We start from the raw sequence: 23,301 nt of genomic DNA, 5'->3' as shown, positions 1-23,301 counted from the left end.
AAGCTGATTTCTTCCAATACTATTATGTTAGGATCTCCCAAGGGATCTCTCCACCCCATTCCTTCCAGGCTAGGGCTGTTGCTGACCATTCTGGTGAAACCTAAGTGAGGAAATGAGTGGTCTTTGTGGTGAATGCACTACTGACATCCTCCTTTCAACTGAAGAATGTAGAAGAACCTGAGATGCATTGAGGGTCACAACCTGGGCATTATGGCTAAGTACAGGTGTTCAAGAAGCCTGAGGTGGAAGCACTCTAACGTTTGTGCTTTACCCGAAGCACACAAGGTTAGGTTGGGAGCAAACAGAATAGATGTTAGTCCTTCAGTGGAGCAGGGCTCAGAGCCTGCCTGCACAAGCCAAGCTGAGCAGGGAGCAGGGGCCTCTCACATGCATGCCCCGTAGGCTCCCTGGGCTGCTGAAGGCTCCCAAATGGGACCAAATGACTGAGCCACCCCACTGGCTGTCAGGCATGGGCTGCCATACCCCAAAACTCCTGCCATCGTGACTCGCATGCCTTCGTTTCTCAATGTGCACACCTGAGCAGAGACACCCAGGAGCTGCAGCAGGTCCTGCTGGTCACCCTGCGTGAGTCATGCTGAAAGCTGCAAGATGTCATGGCCACCCACCTGGACATCATGTGACAGTGACTTGTCACAGCATGCACTTTTATGACCACAAGCCACCAGCTGACCGTCCAGCGCAAGGCCACTCAGCATACCTCGGGCCCACAAAAAACTGTGATGGCAAATATTAAGGACTCAACTCAGCCATCCTTAGTATACATCCTTATAATATAGAGGACTTTATCAAGGCCCCTCGCCCGTCTCATGGCCGGCACTTCCTGCTGCAGGCACTTGCAGCCCATGCGGGGCTGTCTGGAGCAGGCACATACACACCTAAATTAAGGCAATTTAGAAACGTGTATACGTGTGGACGCGCTAATGCACATTCAGGCACATTAAATTTAGGCATGTATAGCTAAGTTGTATTAGTACACATGCAGACATGCTAATACACATTAGCACGATGTGTGTCTGTTGTTTCACACTGTGTTAATACACATTAATGCATCTACGTGTGTGTTAATGCAACTTAGCTATTCACACCTAAATGTTGTGCTTTATGCAGGTATCAAATTTAGGCCTACGTAGCCTTAAATTGCCATTCTAGGGCGCATTAAGGGAATGCATATATAGACAGGCACCTTAAAAACGGTGATTTTAGGCTGAACCCACTTAAAAGAGGCATGTGTAGATGAACCCACTGTGTCCCAAAGAGTTTCTGTGGGACTGCTGAGTGGCTCTAAGAAATGAACGCTACATTAAGGCTAGCAAGTCCATTGGATATTATTATTCATAAGCAGGAAAAGTAACTACTCTAAAATGGTAACTAATAAAACAAACAGTGTGGAAGTTTGGCAAAAAAAAGAGAGCTTCCTGACCTAGCTGGCCTATGTATATATCTATGGGACCCCCAGCAGCATACCTCAAACTCTGAAACAGACTGTCTGAAACAGTCTTCTATCAAGTGCACATGATTACTTAAGTGACCAGAATTATTTTAAATTGGCTTTAAGATATGAGAACAGAGAAACACCCTCTGCTTCTTTATGGACTATTGAATGCATCCAAGGTTTCAGGGACTTTGAGTCTATGAGCTGGATTCAGGGGTTTCTGATCCTGCATCATGTATGGAGCACAGGCAGTGTAAGTGCTTCTCTCGGTCTACATTTTACACATGCATTCGGTTCCCCAGACAAGTTGGAAAATGGTGATGCTACATATTAGTATGTGTAGGTGTGCTTTTGTACATAGTGGGCATGTTCAAGTATATTTTTATAGTAATAGGAGTTGGCGTTCTTGTCTATACCAGGGACTCTGTAACAGCATTTGAAAAGCACAGTACAATTTAACAGTGTTACAGAACTATTAAGTACCTTGGTAGAGGCTAGGTTTTGAATCATAGAAACATAGAACCAGAAGGGACCTGTAAGATCTTCAAGTCTGGTCTCCTGCTAGGGGCAGGAAGTCATTGGGCTCAGATGAGCTTGACAAGGTGCCTGCCCAGCTTCCTCTTGAACACCTCCAAGGATGTTGACTGCACCATCTCTGCTGGGAGCGTGCTCCAGATTCTGGTGACCCTTACAGAGAAAAAAAAAATTCTTATGTATAGCCTGAATTTATGCTCTATTCATTTATGCCAGGAGTGGGCAAAATACAGCCCGCAGGCCACATCTGGCCTGTGAGGCCATTCTATCCGGCCCGTGGAGTTCCTAAAAAAATGTAGAAAATTAATATTTCTCTGCCTTTGCTTCCTGTCAAAAATGACAGCCACCAAGGGCAGTAGGACTCAGGGGAAGCTCGGCAGGCTCCAACAACAGTGGGGCCAACTTGGCCCCATCCCCCAGCCAGAAGCCCCAGCTGGAGTTTCTGGGCTGGGAGCATGTGGCTGCCCTGGCACGGGAAGCTCACATAACGGGGGTGGGAACCCGGGCAAGGAAGGAGTGCAGGGCGGGGAAGTGGCCCCTACCCGCCCAGGCCCAGTGCCTCGCGCTGCAGCTGCTTGCAGCCCACGTGGGGCTGCCTGTGCTCACTCCAGGCAGCCCCATACGGGCTGTGAGTGCCTGCAGCATGGGGCACTGGGCGTGGGGCAGGGCCGCTTCCCCCCCCGCACTCAGCTTTTCCCTGGACTCCTTTCCTGCGTGAAGAAAAGCAGCCCCTCGCCCACCCCATGGCCAGCGCTCCCTGCTGCAGGCACTTGCAGCCCGTGCAGGGCTGTCTGGAACAGGCACAGGCAGCCCCAGGTGGGCTGCAAGTGGCTGCAATGCGGGGCACCAGGCATGGGGCAGGGAGGGGCTGCTTTCTCCCCCCCCACACACTCAGCTGGCAGTGGGGTGGGTTACAAGCTGGTGCTGAGCACGAGGAAAAGTGGCCCCTTGCCTGCCCCATGGCCAGTGCCCCACGCTGCAACCACCTGCAGCCCACATGAGGCTGCCTGTGGCTGCTCCAGACAGCCCCGTGTGGGCTGCAAGCACCTGCAGCAGGGAGCGCCAGCCTTGGGGTGGGTGAGGGGCCACTTTTCCCCACGCTCAGCACCAGCTTCTTCCCTGCTAGTGAGCAGAGGGTTGGGGCTGTGCGCTGCCCCCTGGCCTGTACTGTGGGGCTGGGGGGCACTGAGTGTGAGTGGCCAGGGAGCCAGCAGGAGCATAGGGCCCGCACCGGTGTCCTAGGGCCAGTGCTGGTGGGGCCCAGAACAGGGTGGCAGCAGCATGGGATCCCAGCTGTCAGAGGCTCTATAGAGCTGGGCCAGCTCCCCCCTCCCTACTGGTGCAGCCTAGCCCAGCTTCACAGACCCCTGCCGGCCTTGGGACATTGGTCCTAAGACATTGGGACGTTGGTTCCAAGATGGTGACCAGGGGGTGGGGCACCTGTCAAGGGGTGGGGCATATGTCAAGGAGTGGGGCTACCCATGTGACCCTCGACAACCTGCCAAAACTGGGTAAGTGGCCCTCCACCTAAAATAATTGCCCGTCCCTGGTTTATGCCCTTTGGTTCTGTTCGTCCCTCATTCTCGCCTTCCAAAAGAGATGCTCCCCCCTGACACACTTGTAGGCAGCTATCAAGTCACCTCTCAGCCTTCTCTTACTCAAACTGAAGAGGACATTTTCATCACCAAACTTAACTTGGTGCCATTCTGAACCGTGTTAAGCAGCCAGGAGTTAAATACGATTTTAGGTCAAAAGCCTCAGGTCCATTAGGAAACTTGCCCATTGCCAGAAATCAGTGCAGATGAATCAGTTCCTAAGACAGGTTAACTGTAAGCAGAGGCAAAATAATAGCTGAACCGCATTCAGCACTTGCTTGACTGTACCCATGACAATATTCAATAAGACAAATTCAGCAATAAACAGTTTTCTTTCTGTGCATGGATCTATTCTAACCGGAGTGGATGGAGATAAGCCCAAAGGAGAAAATGGTCAAAGCCAAAACACTGGGCAAGAGCAATAACCATCCTAGCTAAGACCACATCCACGTGGTGAATCAGCAAGGCCAGATGGAAAGAAAGGACATGGGCCTGGGGACAGATGTTTTACTGACTCTTGTCAGTGAGGCGAGGCTGGCCCAGTTTTCAGGCACACCAGACAAGCTCTGCTGCCCTGTTCGGGGGGTGGGCATTGATCAGGATGCCACAAAGCCCCATGGGATGCTGGCAGAATGTGACCTAACGGGAGTCACGATGGGATCTGGTACAGATGTTCACTACAGCGCTGTAACCTAGGGCACTGAATTCTGATACCACATCTATCCAGGGGTATCTTAGACTGGGATCCACCCTTTTTACAGTGCTCTGGGTGCCCTGATTGTCTGTTTGGTTGCAGCTGTAGAGCAGTTGCTGTGCACTTACTGCACAATAAGTGTAATGCCTGTACCTGGCCTCTGACAAGACATAGAAAAGCCACATTTGTTTCAGCAGACAGATCCCAAAGGTTCACTTTGTGCAAAGCCATGATAAAGCTGAAATGCGCAGGTATAATCTTTTCATGTTTTCCTTTTATACATTTTTATTGTAGTTAAATCACCGAATTGTAACCTCAGTAACTTTCCCTGCTTTGTTCATTTTGACATGGCAACAGTGACATCTGGAATGCTGTTATATCCCTGTAGCTCTTATGTTTTTATTTCATATGAAAAAAACTAAATAAAATGAAGGAAGCCCTGTTTGAAGAGGCAACTTGCCTGGGTCAAGAGCACTCGAAGTAGCACTCCAGCATTGACAGACAGCTTTGCTGTGGTTTTCAGAAAGAAATATGTCAGTCATTCCTCAGATGACAGCTGACAGAGTGGATTATGAATTCCTGGTTGATATCTTCCCACACAAAAGAAGGCTTTTAAAACTGAAGAGGGAAATTGCCAACATGAAACAGCACCGACGGCAATGAACAAGCAGCATAACACAACAAGACTGGTGGAAGAAATTCTATTTGCTCTTCATGAACAGCTATGACGCGCGCTCAGCATTGCCAGAAAGTAGAACGTATTAGACAAGGTGCGCAATCCAGACTTCCCCACGTACCCTTCCAACAAGTCTCACTCGAGCTGCGGGTCTGCGCTCCCAAAGTAATGATCAGAGATCACATAAACTGTTCGAAGCAGAGAGGCTGCCAGAATCCTTTATTGCTGGTCTTCATAGAAAAAGGCTGATTTAGCAGGTGGTAACTGTCTCTGCTCATTGCCATTCAATGTAAGAGCCCCAAAGCATCTTTGGGATCGTAATATGCCGCTGTCTTTAGATGTCTTCTGTAGTTCGCAGTTTGGTGCAAGTGGAATCCCTCCTTAGAGAAAGTTTGCTGGCTGACTCCTTCATGAAGATGAAGGTGAAGATTTACCATGTTTAGCTACAGTTGCACACATCAAATCATGTGTTCTTTACAAAGGCTTATCTACATAAGAAGATTTAACCTGTTATATTAATATAATAATATCAGGACAGTTAAAATGATGTAATTTATGCCATTATATTACTCCCCATTGGGCTCCCTTTTTCTGGAATAATAGTAGCTTTTTTAAAAGCTTAAAATCCTTCCATAGTCTCAAAAACTAACCTAAAAAGAAACATACTATTGTGCCTCCCGCAATTACATTGTCCACAAAGGAACCTGTACTGTAAGTGTTATCTTGCTTTAGATTCATAGCTTAATTCATACTCATTTAATGTGCACTTGTAGACAAGTTTGAAGCTAACTGTTCAAGTACACATGATCATGTACTCCCAACTATGTTTAACCTAGGTAAGTTAAATGCACACCATTCTGCATGGACAAATACATGCAAACACATTAATGCAGCTGTGTGCCCCTCACCATGACACCATGAGGTGCAGCATACAGCAAGGTCCCTTTATTCATTTCCAGATCCCATGTGAGTAACCACTGAAAAAAGTTTGATCTTTTTCTGAAGTTTTGACAAAAATATTTTTGTAACACGTTTTAAAACTTGCAAAACACTTGCTGTTTTACAATTAGCTGATGCAGCTGTCAACACTGACCATTTTCCAAAAGGTTTGAGAGAAGTTTTCTTTATTTTTCAACTATCTTTATGTAGAGTAAATGGTGACTCTTCATGTTGTCATGTGCCTCGTTTCAAGACAACCACATAACTCAACCAGTTTAAAATAAAAGAGATTATATTCAAGGTTGTTCTCACTCGATTTTACTGTGCGAGTAATCATATTAAGACTTTCATTTTATGTAGATTATGCATGCTACACCCATTGTTAATAAGCATAGTGCATCATGAAAATAGCAAGCATAGATTTACTTCAGTTTTGGCTATGTCTATGGGGTGGGAATATATGAGGTATGTTCACTATCAGCCATAAATTCAGTATAGATCCCAATGCAGACTGGTCTTATTGGGTTTAACCATGGTTTTTCTTTTACTAAGGCTGAAATCAGAAAGCAAAAATGCTAATGTTTCTTTGGCAGAAAATCAAGTGAGAAATGGTCAGCTGTGAGGCTGACACAACATCTGGAAGAGAAAGCAGAACTTAGGCAGGCAGTGTTTCTCTACCATTTAGGTTGCTGACAGATGTGAAAAAATGTGCTTTATTGGAAGAAGCAGTGTGTTAGTTTGACCCAGCTCTGTAGAGAGAGCATGCCTGAGTGGGGCTTTTTGGAACTTCTATCTAAAGCTGATTGAATCAACTATTAGATAAAAGCACCAAAAAAACCCCATCTATACAGACATTCGGCGAATGGGTCAAACTAACATGATGCCTTTTCTAGGCATGTGCTGTGCTTGGCAAAGAGGGGTGCCAAGTTTAAAATAAAGCACCTTTTTTGGGTGGGGAGGACATCTGTAAGCAGCCTTAATGCTATGGAGAAACTTGAAAGCTAAAATATATGTGATTGGGTCTTGATTGTTCTTACCTTCTACTCTAGTTGCTTTTTAAGCGATGAATAAATACTTCCTTTTGAAGATGCTTGCAAATGTATACGGTTAAAGCCTCCCACGGGAAACTCTCACAGGCACCAAATCAAGCTGGCCCTGTACTGTTCAAATGCTGTAGCCCAGAAGATACGTTGTCGACTGGCTGGGCCTTGTGGTTCCACTCACATAAAAATTCAGGAAACTAGACGAGTGGTCTAACAGTCAGGTCCACTTATGAGGAATATGAGGTGTGCCAAATAGTTGTGACAACTGTATTGCAATGGACTGAGCCTGTTTTTCAGCACCTTGAGAGAGACAAGCTGTACGTCTTCACGCTTCTCAATCTATGAGTAACCTTATAAACTAAGATGTTTGTCTTTGTCCCAGCCATTACTAAATTCCCAGAATGAGAAGGGTCCAGACCTAGAAACACTGTGAAGTGTTCAAAAATAGTTCACCACCTAGAGTTTGTTTCTTCTTATCTACAGGCGTAGGACTAAAGAAAAATGAACCAAGTATACAGCCTAGCAAACCATGGCATAGCTGCAGCAGCGCAGAAGAAAGGATAAACCTTTACTCATAGTTTTCCTCTTTCTTTACATGCCTTTGTCTTATTTTTTTTCTCCATGATTCATAGTAATCGACATAGCAGTTATCTTTATGTTTGTGGGTAAGCAAAAGATTAAATTTAATTAAAAAACACAAACCAACTTTAATGAGCTAGAGATATAATCATGACACATTTTCAAAGGAAAACTGATTGGAAGTTACAATAGCATTGAGAGAATATGTCTGGTTTGGTCTCCTTCAGAGATTTTCCAAAGTGGCAGCCAGACAGTGCATCGCACTTCGAAGCTGTTAAGCGGTGACACAGCTAATATTTATTGTTTTAAAACAACATCAATGTTACTTTGATTGGGCTATTTGTTTTTAAGGCTGGGGTCATTTAGATTTTGATTGGCTAGTGAATCATGGCTTTATTATTGGTCTGTGTATTCTTATGGAGCCAATAAAAATGTTTTGGTTGGTTACAAGTTTCAGGATCTTCCAAGAAGCCTTGCAGCACTATTTTATGTGCTGTTTATTGTCATTCATTTTCCTGGATGTCAAGCTGTGGAAAGCTTGTGCAGAGAATAGGAAATATTTGGTGCAGGAAGAAAAGGGTGGGGGGGTGAGAGTGTGTATGTGAGCGTGTGTGTGTGTGTACATGCATGCAGGTGTGCGTGTGTGTGTTTCTCAACTTTATTCTGCAGTCTACACTTATAAATCTGCACTCCAACTTCTCATTTGCAGCTTTGCAGGTGAAAATAATTGTGGCCAAAAATGATGCATTCAGCTCTCCCCCTGACTGAGCATGCAAAATTGGGCCTGTGCCCAATTTGCAGATGCTAATTTGAGACCAAAAATTGGCCTCCCCACTTTAGGCCTTTTTAAAGCTTTGGAGCATATCCTCTCGGTGTAAAACTGTTAGTGTAAATTGCTACATCAATAGATTGGCTCAAATTTGTACCACAGAATTTAGCCTTTGAGCTTTATTATCAGTTGTCTCTATTCTAAAGTACAGGTCTGCATAAAAATCTTTCCTTTTTCACGGAAACAGGGGAGGCTATTTAGATTTATTTATTTTTAATTCCTTTCAAATAGCTTTGGGAGATTAAACGTTTCCCTTGTCATCATCTTCATGTGGCTGAAATCAGGATACAGTTTAAAGCTCTCTTTGCTGGTCTAATCTACTGACTTGGTAGATCTGGAGGTATCATCTCCAGATTCTGGGAAATTATGAGTTTTTAGTTTAGTTTCTTAGCATTTTTTCCTATAACTTTTTTGAATAACTTGGTATATTTTACAGGAAAAAGATTTGTGAACTATTGCATACTAGGCTTGCTTTGTAGTTTTGGTTAGTGTTGTTTGTGTATTTGTGTTTTAGACTTAAACTATTTTATGGTTTTGACGCATGGTTTTAAACATGGTTTTGATTCACAGGCACACGGGAACTTATTTGAGACATGAAATAATATTTCTGGAGAAAATCCTGTCATTTAATAACTGTATTTTATATGTTTTCTAAACAACTACTTGGGATGGGTACTGGCCAAAATAATGAATGCAAGAAATGAGAAATCTTTGCTACCCTGAAGCCCCAGAGTGGGAACAAATCTGGTCTGTAACTAATATTCAGTATGCACGATATGATCTTACCACGGCCCTCCCTCTCTCCCCCTCCCCTATATACACACACAGAAGGAAGGAGTAGGGAATTTGGCCCATAGCAGACCATAAAGTTGTTCACCAAGAGCCATATACCATAGTATTTCTTCATCTCTCAACAAAATCTGTAGAAGAACCTGACTTTATTGCACAGCATCCTCCAAAATGTCTACTATTCAATGAATCAAATTAACAAAAGAGACGCCAGACTTTTTTACCTGGATAATATATGCCCACTGTGTTTGAAGCCACTATTAAATGGCAGGTACAAATCAGTAAATTAAAGGAACAAATATTTGGTGCAAATATTTCATTTTGCTAGCACAGTGTCTGGGAGAGTAAAAACTTCTCCACAGCTTTCTTTCATTTAAACTATGTATCTAACTGAGGGCACGCAGGGCACTGACAGACATGCAGTTCCCCACTGTAACTCCTAGTGCTTTACTGGAAGTGCCATGAGTTACAGCGATGCCCCCAGCCCAACAGACATTCTCTAGTATGGGGTTTGCCCAGCCTGTGCTAGAGGGAGGGCAAGTGGATTGGTGCCCCCAACTCGGGTGGAAGAGGCTCCAATTCATACTCCCTCCACCCCGCCCCAGCACCGGGATGCTAGAGGGGCTCCCTTCTCTCCCCCACCACCCCATCCTGAAGACAGCACCAGGGATAGGGCTGACCTGTTTCAGCCTAGCCCTACTCCCTGCCTGCACCAACAGAAGTTAATAAAAGTGCTCTGCTTTAAAGTACCTTCATCTGAACCCTTGCGTAATGAGGGTCCATTTGTTACTTTTTGAAGAGCTCTGCAGCCATGCATTTCTGTCATGGCATGGCTGTAGAATGCTTTCAGGTGGCTGATCATGTGACAAAACATCACTTTTGTCAACGCCCACAGATGCATCCCCAAACTGATAGGAGAACAACCATGACAGCACACAAGCTGAGTACTAGTGAATACAAAAGGATAACAAAACAAACTTAAATAGAAAGCTACCTGGTTTGCATGTGTAATAATGAGAATGGCATGTGAAAATGTACTTGGACAATGTTCACTAAGTTTCTGAAGAGTGTGCATTTTTCCTAAGTCTCTTCTTGGAGAGTGTCTTGCTTAGTTCAGGCACTTCTTTAAAATGAATAAGTTCAGATAATATTTGCCAGTGGGCTTTTACCATAAATTCTGTTTTTATGAACTTGATCTGACCTATGAGGGCTGATACGCTGCAACTAGAATCACAAGGACTAGGTTAATTAACTTGTGCATGCCAGGTTAGAGCTGTTATATCAGTGGAAGTGAAATCTGAGCGTTCTTATTTTCTATTATTTATATCTTAAGAGACCACAGAAAACTATACTTGTAAGTGAAACACTAAAAACATTTTTTTTTACTGGAATTGCTTAGCACAGTCGAAAAATCTGGCTCCACATCATGACTTTTAAACTAGGATAGTATTATATTTTCATTACTAATTTGTCACTTTTTAATAATGTGATCAACCCAGTAAAAAGTGTGTAATAGCATCCAAAATGTGCGCTCTAAATGATTTGCTAGTCTAATTTCTGTGTTTATTTTTATATCAGAGGCAGTCCAATAGATTTCCAAAATGAAAGCTGTGAAGCTAGGTTTATGAGAGTGGCATTATTGAACAATGAGGATTCATTTTGAAAATGCCTGGGATACCACTTAAAATTAGAGTACTCCATTTAACTTTAGATTGTCTTCTTTTGGCATTGCAGTACATCAAGTGTACTCTCAGGCTCAAACATATCCAGGACATAATGTAAAGTGTCAACCCACTGTGCTTGCTTTTCTATTGCTCTACTATGGGTCCAGTGAAGATCAAGATGGGTAAAATTATTGCAGTCTGACAGCTGTAAAAGGTCACCAAGTAAAATTAATTCACGTTACTTCCAATGCATCATAATATATGGGAAAGAAATTAACAGGCCTCTCAAACTCAGCAGAAACAAGCCGTTCCAAACCACGCAGATTTGTGAAGAGAGTAACTGTGGAGAGGTCAGCACCGTCGCAGTTGTTCAGAAGAAGAGAAGGCTGAATGTTAGCTGGACAGAATGTGTGTTATTTATTGTGACAAACCTTCAGGGTCTTCATTTCCCTGTGAAATTAGTTTAATCTGGTCTATTATCAACAAACATTTTCAAAACAGCTTCTTTGATTGGGAGCTTACTTTTTATTATAGCTCACTGCAGCAAGCTGGTACAGACATCTCCTATCTCTGAGCATAGAAAGGGTAGGTGTTTCCAGGCTACCCCTGGGGATGGGGTGATTTTCTTATTGTTAGCTGCCTAGTTAGAATAGCTACCATGTAGCTGATACCTGCAAATCCCCTTATAAATGAAATGTTCTTCTGAGAGTGGGATTATCAGAGACTGAAAGAAAGAAAAAAAGAAGTTAGGAAAGGATTTGGTCTGTTTGGGGGTTTTTATTGTGTATCCTTTTCATTCATGTATTTTACCAACATTCCAGCTTTGTCACGGTAAATAACATATTCCCTGATTAGCTCACACTTAAATACTCCTTAAAAATGCTAAATAAATAGGAAAGAGAAAACTCAGCAAGGTCCATTCATACTAACTCTGGAGCTCCAAGAGGATGCAGTGTTGCAGCCTCTCTGCCCCAGTTTCTCCAGTGGTGTCTGCTATCCACTGCAATGGCCTATGACTCAGTCCTCCAGGCAAAAGTTCAACTGCTGGGGCTCCAGAGAGTTAAGTAACAGGCCCCCAAACAAGCACAAGGTCATGCTCAGCCCTTCTGATGCTATTTGTCCATATGCCCTTAGGGCTAAGCTCTCTAACCTACTCTTCTCTCAGAGGGGTCACCCTCTTTCAGGTCAACCGTCATTAGGCCCTGAATGGGTCAGCCTCAGGCCTGCCTTTGGATCAGCCACACTCTTCTGCTTTTGTTTTCAGCCAGATTTCTCTCCAAAGGCAAAAATAATTGTCTGCTCTCAGCCACTTGAAAGACACAAGCTTTATGTAGTAAAAATATCTTTTAACATTTTATAGTGGTCCCATCTCTCAAGTTTTTTCACTCTTTCCATAGTCCGAATACCTGCTACCGGAGCAGCAGCTAGGGCTGACTGTGCGGGCCACAGTTCAGTAACTCATTTCAGCCCTTGTAGGGTTTGTATACCACATCACAGAATAATAATTCACCTATCCATACCCTTTGTGCAGGCCTGCTTGTTATCCATAGTGATCAAAAAAGCAATGAAGCAGCAAAATGTAAGCAAAACCTTCTCTTTTCTCCAACTAGTAACTCTGCGATCCAGGTTCTCACAATGCAGTATGCTGTCATAAGGTCATTAGAAGGCAGGCTAGTGAGGATGTGTGGGTTTGAAGACCATGGAGCATGGTGATTTTCTCCCCATACACCAGAATCAAAGAAACATCTGCATTAAATAACATTGTGCTGAATCACTGTGCAAACCAGCAGAGTGTTTAATAGCCCTGAAAACATCTTGTTTTGTTTTTGGGCACGGGGTGTCTTACCGACTGCCCCTCGGGCAGCTGCTTCCATTGCATAAAGCACAATGCACGCAGGCTTGGGATCAAGCCTTCCAAAGGCAGCTCAATGACAGGAACTTTAACAACAGGCATTTCACCTGCAGGTTCATTTTTCCTTTCTTTGTGCCTCAGGGGATTGCTGTACAAGGGGAGGATTACATTCGTGCAACAGCATTAAGCAAGTGATGCTACTATTTGCCACATCACAGGTATAGGAGTGGCAGGGATTTTTTAAATCAATAAATTCAGCAGGCAACTCATTTATATACTGCTGTTCATAAACTTAGGCAGTTTCCTCTTGAAACTCTGCTTGTTTGCCCCCATTGCTCCAACTGTTACTGTTACTCAGTTTTCTGATAGTTAGAAACCTTATTCTAATAGCTAGATTAAATTTACTGCTGGCCAGTTTCTAACCATTTGTTCTTGTATCAACAGTTCTTTTCTTCCACTTAAATACTTCTTCCCTCTCCTGGTGTTTACTCCCCTGATGGATTTATAGAGAGCAATCATATCCCCTCTGAGCCTTCATTTTGCAAGGCTAAACGAGCCAAGCTTTTCTAGTAAAATAAAAAGACCTCACCTCATAAAATATGTTCTCCATTCCCCTTCTCTGCACCTGTTCCAGTTTGAATTCACCTTCCTTGAACACGGGTGATCAGAGCTGTACACGGTATTCCAGAAGAGCACTCACCAGTGTTTTTACAATGGCATTAATACTTCATTATCTCTCCTGGAAATACCTCAGCTCATGCATTGTTTTTCAGGACAGCATCCTACTGGTGATTTGCAGTCATCCTGGGCTTTCTTTTTTTCTGGGATTCCCCACTGATGAGCAGAGCTGATTGGAACTTTTCTGACGAGGCAAAGTTTTTCATAGAAATATGTTAGTTTTTTGGCAACAAATTTCTGCTAAATCCAAGGCATATTCTGACACAATCCTTCCTGGATTCCTAGGTTCAGGAATACTGGAAGTTTTCAGTCCTCTGCCCCATGGCAGATATAGCTGGTTAAATCTATCTCAAGGCCAAAGGCCCTGAGAGCTGCAGGTCTGCTTATCTAATCATTTGCCAAGTGCTATCACATGAACTGTTTCAGTGAAGTCCAGATTAGTAGAGTCTACTACATTTCTTTTGTCTAAAAATCCACTCCTCTTATACCAGAAAGAGATCAGATCAGTCGAGCATGATCTATCCAATATCAATATCCAAATTCACCCTGTGGCAAATCTATTGCAGACTCCCAGCTTTGCCCCTCTAACCGTCTTCCCCTGTGCTGATTTGGACTTGTGCTGATGCTGTTCATTTCATGCCATGCCTGCCTTCTTTACAATCCATTGAATCATTGATGAGGATGACTCTGCAGCTGTCTTCCCAGACACCCCTCCTCCCCCTTTCCTGCTTTTTCTCACATGACATAGCACCCAGCAACTGAAATAATGTCAAGTGTCCCCCTCCTCTTCCATAACCTTTTGTAGGCAAATCTGCCAGATGTTGCCCCATTATAGCAAGGAGGATAACACTGTGGCTCTTAGGTGCTGTAATTGGCCAGGGACAGAAATTACACATAAACTAGTAAAAGTAATTATAAACCGGTTGCAATCTGCAACACACCAGAAGTTCAGTGCACATAAACTGCTTTCAAAGTGGCTGAAACCAGTTTAAGATAAGCCTGGATGGATGTAGTATCACACTTAACTGATTTAGGTTAAATTGGTTTATTGAACTTCTGTCCCAGATCCCTTTCAGATTCAAGTTAACTCGCAGTCCCACAGCATCCCAGGATGCTTTGCATCTCCCCTGCAAACCCCGCCTTGCAGGGTGGGCGGGCTAGCCTGGCCCAAGCTGTCTGCTCTAGCCCAGCAGAGAGGCATGCATTCCCGGCTTCTGGCCTGTGCCCCTGCAGGCATGAGGCTGCATTTCCAGAATCAAAAGTAGATGTCTGTTCACTTGCTTATCGGTTCAATCTACACAGAGACTAACCTGCAAAGATTGAATTGATTCAGCCTCGAGTTTTTTGACTGACTGTACTTAGCCATTATCTTCTATTTGTGTAAGCGTAGTGGCTGACTTATTCCTTATGAGTTTCAGCTTCTCAATCAGAAAAAAGTATCTATGCTCAATTCCATTAAAGGGAACATCCACAAGCCTTTTCTTTTCACATCTAACCGTAATTCTGATTTTATCAGATGTGCATTTAATTTCTCTAAGTAAACATCCAAACGACACAAATCACTCTGGCTGGTGCTTGTATGTGTGCATATACTCAAAGATGGTTTCTTTTCAAATTAAGCTGACATCTAGATGGGCAGCAGATGTTTCATATCATAAGGGTGCATATGGGATCATGATGTTGCCAGACCAAATCATCAGATTTTTTTATGGGTGGGAATGAAGCAGGAAAAAGAGAGAAAAATAACATTTCATACCCATGTTAATGTTCACTAGAGAGTATTATTTTAACTAGAAAATAAAGCATGCTGCTTCCCCAAGTTGTAATCTAATGGAAAAAAGCTATTGTTCAAGTTCACTCATGTCAGTTCATACTTTTCCTGCAGATTTCCTAGCTTCTTCTCAGTGAAGATAAACACTAAAAGGATATTTAAAGATAGGATCTTGATTCCAAACTCCTCTAAACAGCGGCCTAAGGCCATGATCCTTCGATCTGACATTCACATGTTAACGTGATGCATGCCATTGTAAAAAGCTAGAGGAAAGGTCAGATAAATCCTGGCAGGCACTCTGTAGTCCCAAATCCCTTTTGAAATGGAGGGATCAAGGAGATTCTTAGCACAAGACAGAACTGCGCTCTAAAAGATCTGCCAAAACATGAAATAGCTCTACCAAGGGGCAAATTCATCTTTGCAGCTGTACCTCTAATTTGTGTGGAAATCTGGCTTTTTTGTGTGTGTGGCCTTGGGGAAGCATAAAGATGCAGAAGAGCACAGAAAAAAGCAATTAGCAGATCAATGCATGTGCACATACTGGCAAGTCACCTGCACCCCAGCTTGGCCAGTAGCCTTCACTCATGTAATACCCTCTATGCCTGGCATGAGTTCCTACTGTGGAATGAAGGGAATTGCTCACTGAAATAGGGACATAGGTAAATGGCTTTACATGTGGTCAAGAGAATGGTGCACATATGCACACTTGGCAGACCTTAAGTTCTCATTATGGCTGAGTACAGCTGTCCAGAGACCTCTAGATCCATTGATAATCATGAATTTTAACTACTTAACATCACTGGGCCTCTTTGTAAATCCCAGCTATTTCAGGAGGAGTCAAATAATTGTCTCACTATCACATGTCTGTGATAGTGAGGAACTAGCTGTGTCATTAATATGTCAGGGGCAGTGTCTACACGAGACACTAACTGCGCAGTATCCTAATAACACTGCACAGTAGCATGCCAGGCAAAAACCATGCTAATATGCTACTGTGCAGTAGTATTACGCTACTGCGCAGTGTCACTAAAAACCCATGTACCAGTGCTACTGCACAGTAGCGCAAGTTACTGCACATTGATTTAGTACTTGGTTATCCAAGTACTACATGCTCAGTAACTAAAGTGCATTAATAACCATGTAGACATGCACAGTATAGGGAAAAACCTACTCCTGGCACATTTGAGCTACCTCAGCCCCTTGGGATATGCATGGTCTGAAATGAATTGTTTTCAGTATTATGAAATTATTATACATAATAATGAACCCTTGTGAAGACATTGAAACAGGAAAGATAAAAAGCCTCTCAGGGATAAAAAAAAAAAAAAAGGGTTTCTCTTTGCTTTTTCATCCTCTCTTTTCCCCCACTATTTTAAGATTATATTTTTTGATGTGTGCACATGTGTGTACTTGTTTTTCTGGAAGACTGTGGTTGTCTAGAACAACTAGCACAATTCACTAAAGAAATGAAAGCTATAAGTTCAAGGTGAAGGAATTTTTAGGGATGATTTAGATTTGCCTTTTTGTTTTCTCTTTCTAATACCTATTTAACTAAACCTCCCAATAGAAGGTAGGAAAAGAGAGATTCCTTTTTCTTAAACAGTCAATCCTTCCATCTTTCAAGAAGGGCATAACAATGCTCTTGATCCAGTCCTCTGGTCTTCCAAGGAGACCAATAAAAGTAGGGCACATGGGATGAGATATACCCCCCACTACCTTGGAGGTCTTTAAGAGCAGGCTGGATAGGCATCCGGCTGGGGTCATCTGACCCCAGCACTCTTTCCTGCCTAGGCAGGGGGTCAGACTTGATGACCTGTTGAGGTCCCTTCTGACCCTAGCATCTATGAATCTATGAATTCCTCGTATTTCTGAGGTTAAAGGTTAGCCAAACAAAGAGCTTTGAATTTATAGTTTGAGTTGTTTACATCATTTAAAAAAGAAGAAAAACCCAGACATTCAATTTTTTTGTGTGTGGTGGGTCACAAAGGAGATAGTATGAATGTCACAAAAAGACTCTGTCTGACTTCGGTGGCATAGTAACAAGAACAGCAGATCCAGAGAAACTCACCCATTTCCGTTAGTTTTAGGTTTGTAATTTTCTGATCTTTTTCTAGAGACTGTGCCAGATAAGCTACAACATGACAGGCATTTGCTTGTATGTGTTGGAGAGGAGAGCACAGTAAATTAGTAGCTATGCCTTGCATTGTGTTTTATACAAATTGGTTGGATTTTATTGTGGTATAATGCCAGTAGTGGAAACATAATCAAGCGCAAAAAAAGGCGGTGTTAGGAAGCAAATGTTGTCCTCACCATCTTTTTTATGCATGCAAAAAAACCAAGATTCATGCTTCACAAAGTCCTGTAGGTTATTGCCATGTGTTAAATTGTGATCTGCAAACACAAGCTGTTCTTAAACAAGAACAAAAAAGAAAAAAGCAGATGGTTTCTTTTAACATTGTGTGAAACTTTTCCTGAACACAAGCGTATGTTTTCTCCTCTCCAGCTGGCAATTTCCACATGGAAACAATCTGATTTTATCATTTCAGGAGACTCATAGGACCCCCTCTGTTATAAAAAGTCACATTACCCTTGAGGATGAGAGGAACAAAGAATTCCAAGTGCCTCGCAACAAAGATGTCCCACTTCTTTTCCTTCTCAATCGTCTATTTGAAAACGTACCCAGACCTAATGAAAAAGGAGAGAAAAAAAATAATGTAAATAACCTGGGCTGTAGATGCACCATTGACAAAACTTATTGTGACTGAATTACTTTCAAGAGTCTTTGTTTTTTACTGCAACTGAAATGCTTTGGCAATAGCTTGGCTGTGTATGATGGTGTTGCCCAGGGAATGAATAAATGTAGGTGCACAGCACCAATCTGCTGCTTTATCAAGAGGGAGCATCACAATCCTACAGGCTCTTAGGTACCATGACTGAGCCTTCAAAGAACCAGACCCGGTGCCAGCAGAAATGTAGGTTGTGTGCAGGACAATTCACATGTCTATGTTGGGAGAATCCCAAAAAGAAACCAGGCCAGGGAGTTAATTATTTTGATGGATCCCCAGAGGAGAGAATCAAGTACTTTTTTTCTTTCATATTCTTTAGTTCTGAGATATATATGTAATATACTTCCTAGATAGGAAGGATGTTCCCCTAAGGAAAAAGCAATTTTCAACAAGTCAACAGATTCTGGGATCGAATGTCAGATATTTGATACAAAGTAATACTGCGGAAAGACCAAGATTTGCTGATCTGTTTTCATGCCACCCTATGAGTAAGAATGGATTCTCTCTCTCTTACTTGTTGTTCGGAGAACAGGTAGGAAACTGGGCAGATATTTAATCTTGTTTTTTACCAGAAAGATTGTAGATCATTCGGTGTTTGATGGAAATTCACTCTAAATAGAAAATAAAATACTGACCTCAAGGGAATGTCTGATTATGTTAAGACCCACTACTGATCATAGTATCATAGTTTCATAGTAGCTGGGGTCAGGAGGGACCTGAACAGATCATCTAGCCTGACCCACTGCCACAGGCAGGATTGAATGCTGGGTTCACAAGACCCCAGACAGGTGATCATCCAACCTCCTCTTGAATTTGCCCAAGGTAGGGGCGAGGACCACTTCTCTGGGAAATTGGTTCCAGATTTTGGCCACCCTAACTGTAAAATATTGCCTTCTGATCTCTAACCTAAACCTATTCTCCATCAGCGTATTGCCATTGTTCCTTGTCACCCCGGGTGAAGCTGGGGAGGAAAGGGCTCTGACTATTTGCTGTTGATCTCCCCTGATGAGTTTGTAGGCAGCCACCAGGTCCCCCCTCAGCCTCCTCTTGCTGAGGCTGAACAGGTTCAGGTCCCTCAGTCTCTCCTCATAGGGCCTGTCCTGCTGCCCTCTCACCAAGCGAGTGGCCCTCCTCTGAACCCTCTCTAGGCTGGCCACATCCCTTTTGAAGTGCGGCGCCCAGTACTGGACGCAGTACTCCAACTGCGGCCTGACCAAAGTCGCATAGAGGGGGAGTATCACCTCTCTGGATGGGCTTGAGATGCATGACAAGGTATGGCTGGCCTGGCTGGCCACGGTCTGGCACTGGCGGCTCATGTTCATCTTGGAGACAATAATGACTCCAAGATCTCTTTCTGCCTCTGTGCTTTCAAGAGGGGAACTCCCCAGCCTGTATGCATGCTGTGGATTCCTTCTCCCAAGGTGCAGCACCCTTCATTTGTCTATGTTGAACCCCATCCTATTCTCATCTGCCCACTTTTGTAGTCTGTCTAAATCTATTTTTAGGCAGCCTCTATCTCCCTTCAAATGTGTCCACCTCACCCCATATTTAACACCTAAGGTGGGAGGGAAGGAAAGAGGAAAGAAGGGGTTGTCTCTGGTCTGAAGTGTGGTGCCAATTGCCCATCAAGAAAGATGGATTTCAAAGGAGTGCCACCATGACCCCCCCCACCATTTACCTTGCCCTGCCACATGCCCACCCAGGCCCACACAGCCAATCACTGCCCTCTTGGCAGTGTAGGCACAGTTGACAGAGAGCGTTACAGACAGACAGATGCACAGACAGACACACAGACAGACGTACAGACAGACAAACTAAGCCCTTTTTATATATATATATATATAGAGAGAGAGAGAGAGAGAAAGAGAGAGAGAATAAAGCAGAATAGCTCCAAACGATAATATTGGGCTTGGGCTCAGTACTCATTAAATATAAAGTAGTCTATTAAAACAGCAAACACCCTACACATACATTTGTGCTCATCTAAGCTTATACATCACTAGAGGCTAAGTCAGATAAGGTTAACACATCTCTTAACACATCAGAATAAATCCATGTTCTCCTGCTAGCTCAGGCCATCCTGATACCCTTCCTGTGTGCCCCTGTTCTGCCCTCATTTGTCTATGGCAATCTCTGACTCGCCTTGCAAAAACTAGTTTTAAAGCTCTCCAATGAAAGCGGGCTAGATCCCCTAGGTTATTAGTTCCTCTATTGTCCCTTAATGAGCCCTAGGTGTAAATAGGTGATTATTCGAGTCTCCTCTTCCTTTTCTCAAGTGAGGGTGTTGAAATTATCACATCCTATCTTAACATCTTGTCTAAATGACAAAAGTGGTACCACTTTAACAGTACTGGTATAATTAAAGTAGTGCTTGTATCAGTATAGGTGTTTCATATGCAAGAGGAAATAAGCGTTCTAATATAAATTATAACATTGTAACTGTACCTACACTCCTGTTTGTACTGGTAAAAAGAAGAAAAAAAGGATCACAGCCTTGTCTGATATTATACTTCAAGTTTAGACCAGGTCTTTGAACTCAAGCTCATGAATCACATTTTAGGATGAGGTTCAGAATATGCATTGAAGAGAGATACTTGCGGTCATATTTTGTTTCACAGCTTTCTAAGGCTGGTTGCAAACAATTTTGAGTGAAAAATGTCTGCCTTATATGCAACCCTCTGAGTTTTCACTGGAAACCTGCAAATAGAAAACTTTCCACCTTTTATTTTTTTTAAAGAAAAAGTGAAATCTTCATCAAGTAAAATACCAGCTCTGCACCCTTATCTTTTAAAGCCACCTTTTTGATCCCTTCCTTAACTCTCACAAGCCAAGACTTGGCCTAGTATAATGGCCATTAGCTCATCTCTTCTTAAGAGTAATGAATTTGTATTAAAAAATCCCAGAAAGGTTAAACTGGTACATGTCTGGAGTGCACTTTGTCCCCTAGATGCTTAATCTATATTTTTAAGGCCAATAATTTTTAAAAAGAAGTCGCACTGGTATAACAATACCACTTAGTAATCAAATATTAATGCTTTTCTAAATGTTTATTGTGCTGTTAAATTAAATGATTGTGCCTGGGTTGAACAAATGGCCTCTGTTCTGCAAAGGAAATGGTATTAAATCAGATATTTGGCCATTTAACAACAGTTTCATTGTCTGTTCTTCCCTTCTAATTTCCTAAGCTGAAAATGAATCCATGGTAAAATACTAATAATAATAAAGTTTTAAGCATATAACCAGAAAATCACAGAAAATAGTCTGGCAGTGACAAGGAATATTATATGTTCCAATTATGTAATTATCAGAGTTCAGAATGCACACATTATATCTTAAGGTATTGCTTAACTTGCTTTACTAACCTTTCATTTATACAAAAGCTTCATTAATAATTTCCATGACTGACAGTTTTCACTCTGGAAGACTGTTTTACATCTCGCGTTTAATTTTTAGAATATATTCAGTGTTCAATTAAGTCACCTAAATTAAGGAGGCTGCTATCAGAAGTCTGACAAATTCCTCCAAGTAAGATAATGGCCCATCATTACAATTCTTGATTCCCGTTTATTTGTGGCTGATACCCTCTGCGTGCTTTGGCAGTTTCTAGGTGGTTGATGCACCGCTGTGATTTCATACAAATGGCTATATCATGAAGAGCTCCTATGGTTTTCTTTTTCTTTTGTCTTACTAATGGGTTTTGGGTTTGTTTTCTTTTTTAAATTCTTTTTTAATGCCAGCTGGCCAGTTTGACAACTCTGGAGGCAGAATTCCACTCTAAATCCACAGAGCAGTCACATAATGTTGGGTCAGTACAAACTTATTTCTACTGTGCTCCTACCACATATTAAATTATTTCTGAAAGACCTATAAGGATGAATAAAGAGAGTTTGGGCCCTTTCAGATTTTGATCTCTCTCTATGGAGATGGCAATGACTGACGGTGCTTTTTAGATGAATTAGTGCAGCATTTTTTCATCAGAAAAATGTTAGTTGTGAGAAGTTGAACTTCCCTTGAACTTGTCTATACTTTTTTTTGTATAGACAAAGGTTTCTCAGGTCCAGGATGCCATTTCTTGTTGCCTACAGAAGAAAAAGTCTCCCAGCCATAGAGTGCCAAATACTGCATGGTTAGTACACTTGGGTGGGATGAACCAGCCAGAGCAAAGACTTCAGACTAGGTCTCTCAGAATATGCATACACTGGTACTCCTGGGAAATGTTTGTCTTGAGCACAGCTCACCCTCCAGGTCCTACATGGCACACCTAGAAATGTAGCTGTGAAGCTGTTTCCAAGGCATCTCCCCACATCACTCTCAAGACCACCGTTTTGGCATGCTTGAGATGGTACAAGCTGCATTTCTGAGTTTGGTGTGTGCAAGTAGGAGCAGGAAGATGAAGACAAAGATGAGCCTGCCTCCCTAGACATGGCAGCAATTAACTATAGACATCCCAGATAAACCCTAGCCACTGGGCTATTGGGTATTCAGTGAACAGCTCCTCTCTCTCTCTCTCTTTCTGTTTCATGCCCCCCAGTTGGCTATCCCTCAATACAAGGATGATGTCTGCCAGGGGAGTGGAGGAGATTACTGTGTGTTTTAAGGTGACTGAGGATTACAATTTGTGCTCTGCAAGTTTTTCTGCAGATATGACAAGTGGTGCCTTGGGTGGGGGGACACAACTGTTGGCCAGGATGTTGTGCACTTTCCTTCCTCCTCTGCCATTTCTTGGCTTCCTAAGCAAGACGGTTCTCTTCAAAGTGGGCTGTCGCTTGATGTATGGTGTAGCACCATTGAGACCTGTTACCAGCCCAGGACTTCCCAATTTGTAGGGTTGATATCACACTTAAGGTATGCTTTCAGGGTGTCCTTGTAGCACTTCCTCTGTCTCTTTCTGGTTCATGCACTCACACACACCCTTACCTTTCATGAAACATTTTGAAAGGACTACTATTTATCCTAATGTGGACTGAAAATAAATCTCAACATGTTGATATTTTTCAGAAACCAGAATCTGGGTTTTATAGGCAACTTTATTTTCATAATACAAGATGAGGTCAGCTGTATTTCCCTATTTTTGTGTTCAGGAGTGATTGACTTTCATCTGGGAATTGTATTTGTTTCAAACCTATCAAATTCTCTGCTGTTATTTTAGCTCCTTCTTCATCCTGGTAGGAGCAAGACTTCCTCTCCCATCCGTAGGTCAAACTCTTTTAATACTCTTCTCTTCCATGGAGAGTTCTTGGTTCCACAAGAGGGAAAGAGTTCTGCCTCCATCGTGGCTCCTGGCAGTGCTTTCATAGGAGGAACTGAGGAAAAGAGTGGAGACCTCTGAACTTGGTGGGCGTGCAGCTTCTGCTCGGTAGCTAATGTGGAACTTAGGCACTGTCTCCTCTTGATCTCCACAGGGAGGGAGGAGGTGGGA

At 42.8% G+C, this 23,301-nt stretch overlaps 1 long non-coding RNA gene across 1 annotated transcript; it reads right to left on the bottom strand.

The window, feature by feature from the left end:
* Window positions 1-4,590: 4,590 nt before the first annotated feature.
* LOC109282457 (uncharacterized) lies at window positions 4,591-17,777 on the bottom strand. The gene is made up of 3 exons (XR_002089442.2): window positions 17,684-17,777; window positions 13,237-13,509; window positions 4,591-5,440 (listed from the first exon to the last, which is right to left on the bottom strand). It is a non-coding gene; the product is annotated as an uncharacterized LOC109282457 (long non-coding RNA).
* Window positions 17,778-23,301: the final 5,524 nt, after the last annotated feature.

The sequence above is a fragment of the Alligator mississippiensis genome, chromosome 9 (assembly GCF_030867095.1).
Source record: "Alligator mississippiensis isolate rAllMis1 chromosome 9, rAllMis1, whole genome shotgun sequence".
Taxonomy (NCBI): Eukaryota; Metazoa; Chordata; order Crocodylia; family Alligatoridae; genus Alligator; species Alligator mississippiensis.
This window is presented reverse-complemented; position numbering and strand designations above follow the sequence as displayed.